We start from the raw sequence: 3,690 nt of genomic DNA, 5'->3' as shown, positions 1-3,690 counted from the left end.
AGGGAGCCCAGTGGAAGTGTGGTCCAGCCGTAGCTTGGAGCCCTATGGCAAGAGGGATCTAACCAGGGCTGACAGCACAGCCATCTGAAGGCAGGGAGGTGGCCGAGGCTGGAAGCAGAGCTGGTGGTGGGCTGGGGGGCTGGTGGCAGGAAACCTGTCTTGGTCTGGCTAATTCTATGCCTAGCAGAATGTCATCAATGGGAGAGTAGTACTGATAAAAGCAACTAGAGATTATTTTCCTCATGACTTCTTGGGAATGACACCTGAGAGTCCAGAGGCAGTTATACAAGCAGAGCATTTTCAGTCAAGACACCATATTGGCAAACATGTACATGTGTCACAGAGCAAGCAGGAACTGGTGGGTTTCAAAATGTAACAATTTGTTGGTGCTGTACTGTGACACAGGACCATTCAAAATGGCAGATGCCTGGGAGGGAAGTATTGACCTGATTCTTGGTTGGCAACTGCCTTCATTCTCATGGAAATATCTATTGCTTGGTCATTTTACTCTCTAATAAACTATACTATTCTGCCATCAACATGACCCCAGGATTAGAAACACAGACTTAATTTTAGAGAAATATTTTGAAACAGTCATTAAACATGTGCAAACCCCTACCACTCCACCCATATACCAATGAAATATTTGTTTGCAGCAGGTTATAAAACCCAAATGGTTATCTAAGACAAATTTCTCATTTAAAGCAGGAACCAGTGATTTACCATTTATTCTCATTGGCAAAGAAGGTTATAAAATCCAGAACAATTGCTCTAGGATAGAGGTCAAAAAGCACTATCTTGACCCTCCCTCTTCCCTGCCAAAAAAAAAGAAAAAAAGAAAAAAATGACTGACAAAATACTACAGGTAAAATATATGGATCCAGCATTCTATGGCTGCTGGTAAACAAAGGATATAAGTCCTCACACTTTAGGGCTTTAGACAACCTGTAACTATTGGGAGTTAGGAGGAAACTTTCCCTAGTTGTAAGTCATCCATAACTGTCCACAGCAAGGCTTCCTGCATGTTTCTTTTGAAGCATGTTACACTGGCCACAAGTGGTGACAGGACATTGATCTAACCCAGAATGACAGTTCCCGTGTTTCCAAATATTGGTTGCTTGGCACTGAGGTTTTTCTTAGAAGTAGTAGTCCACTCTAATATTCTACACTGGGTAAAAATGGAATTGTGGGGTGTCTTGCTTGTTTATTTTAGAGTTAAATATTAAACATTAAAGGATACCTGCCTCAGACTCTATCTGCCCTCTACTGTCAGGTTATCTTGCACAACGGGAATGCCAGCACTAGTCCACTCATCTTTCCAAAAATATTTGTGATAAAAGATGGTTTCACAGTACGTCCTGAAGCCAACTGTTATGGCCTGGGATTAGCAGCATAAGGGGGTAATGAATTCCAAAGATGAAGAGCCCTGTCAGAAGCGTCCTTTCTGTGAGGGGAATTAGCTGAGGTAGATATGCTGATTTCAATTGCAGCAACATGGTTTGTTGAGAGCAGCTGTCTCTGGGGAGAATAGTTCTATGGAATTTAGGGTTTGTCATAATCAACACCTTCAATTCCACCTCACAGCCAAATGGCAACCACAGAATACATATATTCTCCCCCCTCTTATCCTTGAGAAGCCCTCGAAAGTTTAAAAAACACCAAGCACCCCACCTTTAGCAAAAGAACCTAAAGTGGAAGTGTTCCCAGTAGCCGTTACAAAAACAACTTATGAGGCAGCAACCGGACTTAATAACCAGGTCACGGTTCTATGCACCTGATCCTGGACAGAATTAAAAGCCCTTTTAGAGGACATGCAGCGTAATGCAGGAGAGCTCCCCACAGTATGGTTGGAATGTGTAGCTTTAAATAACGGATCAGAGGTAGTATATATTGATGGTAAGTTAATCTTTGAATCAAGCAAGCACCCATATTTTACCCTAACTCCAATTCTTCCTGGCTTTATGATGTAACCTCTTGTAAGTTGCATTGCAGAGGTCCAAACTAGAATTCACAAAAGACATAGTTCATTGTAGCAAGGTCCACATCTGAAAAGAAAAAAAGACAGTGTTGTCACCAGGACAAGATATAAAAAAGTAGTCTTGGGGTCACTGCTGTGAGGTGACTGTCTTGGAGTCTCTGGGAATGTAACCAGACCATGAGATCGTGAAATGCTGGCTGGACAGCTTCAACTGAGGAACTGATAAACTCGCTCCAAATCCTCTCCTTATCTTCTCCAATCCACCACAGCCACTTCACTCTTAACTGAATAAAATCTTAGCCCAACTCCCTCTCAGAAAAGAATGAAGCCACCAAAGACCAGCCCCATCCACTCATAGACATATCAGCACTACAGTATAATGTACAACATCTAAAGTAGTGTAAACACTTGGTCTTTGTAAAGCAATTGGTACCCTTCCCTCTTCCAAAACAGATACTGACAATATCATTTAGCGAAGGATAAAGTACTTCTACACTGTCCCTTACCAGTCAGATGTAACTACAGTCCAAAGCATGGGGTCAGAAGGTTTAAAGATCACTAAAATCCTTCAGGACTTTCTCAATCCCTGTAAACTTTATTGGGTATAATTTAATCATGGAAGATAGAGCATTAGTTTATTTTATACCAATGACTAATGCAAATGTATTTAAATTACTTTTTTTTTGTTGCCTAAAATGCAAGCAAGAGTTTGAGAGTCAAGCTGGGATCCTTCTTTTTCACAGCTCACCACCAGCAATAAAAACTCTGCAGGTGAAATTATGCCCTCAGCAACAGCTTTGCTACACCATTGTCCTCAGCAGGCTTGCAAAGGGATCACAATATTACAATACATAAGATTAAACAGAATCCAACTCACTTTCTCTTAGCTGTGTTTGTTCCTCAGGGCTAGCAAGAGTGGGAAGCAGCAAATACGTATGTTTCCCATCTGAGTCAGCAAGTATATTCTTCATATACGCAGGAAGAAACTCAACTGATGAAGAAAATATCATTTTTACAATTACTTTTTACAGTAGAAATACTCTTTAAATCCAACCAGCCAATATGGAGCCACCCCAGTGGCACAGCAACAACAATTGGATCTGCCCCAGGACATTGTTTGGTTTGGAGATACTAAACAACTCTTCATCCTGGAGCCCAGGACTGTGAGTAAGGTATGAAGGCAATGCAACGCACATAGGCTCTGTGGAGAAAAGGAATATTCACATCACTCTGGAGAATCCCTTTGTGTAGAAAAAATTATCTTGTGCCCTTGAGTATAATGGCTATGGATAAATACTACTCAGTAAAAAGAAACAGAGGTGTTGCAAAAGAGTTAATGAGCAGTTTAGTATTTGTTACTAGTGAGATACATCGATGACTCTCAGAGGACATCTACACAGCAGGACTAAAGCTGAAATAAGCTACACAACTTGAGCTACATCAATTGCGTCACTTAAGTTGAAATAGCTTATTTTGGCTTTTGGCACTATCTACACAGCAGGAAGTTCGAGAAAGAGCATTCTTCCTCCAACTTCCCTTACTCCTTGTAAAATGAGGGTTACAGGAGTCGGAGAAAGAATCCTCCAGCTTGACATTATTTCTACATTATGTCGAGATAACTGCTTGTAGTGTAGACGCGCATATGTTATTTCAGAATAACATCCGTTATTCCAAAATAACTCCGCTGTGAAGACGTACCCTCAGTTGAGGAA

The 3,690-nt window shown here is 41.1% G+C and overlaps 1 long non-coding RNA gene across 1 annotated transcript; it reads right to left on the bottom strand.

Annotated features, from left to right (window-relative positions):
• Positions 1-711: 711 nt before the first annotated feature.
• LOC106731880 (uncharacterized) lies at positions 712-3,165 on the bottom strand. Its single transcript, XR_001368115.4, has 2 exons — positions 2,856-3,165; positions 712-2,045 (listed from the first exon to the last, which is right to left on the bottom strand). It is a non-coding gene; the product is annotated as an uncharacterized LOC106731880 (long non-coding RNA).
• Between the last annotated feature and the right edge of the window lie 525 nt (positions 3,166-3,690).

The sequence above is a fragment of the Pelodiscus sinensis genome, chromosome 12 (genome assembly GCF_052426305.1).
Source record: "Pelodiscus sinensis isolate ZL-2025 chromosome 12, ASM5242630v1, whole genome shotgun sequence".
NCBI lineage: Eukaryota > Metazoa > Chordata > Testudines > Trionychidae > Pelodiscus > Pelodiscus sinensis.
Note: the sequence above shows the minus strand (reverse complement) of the source record. Positions and strands in the feature narration are given on the sequence as shown.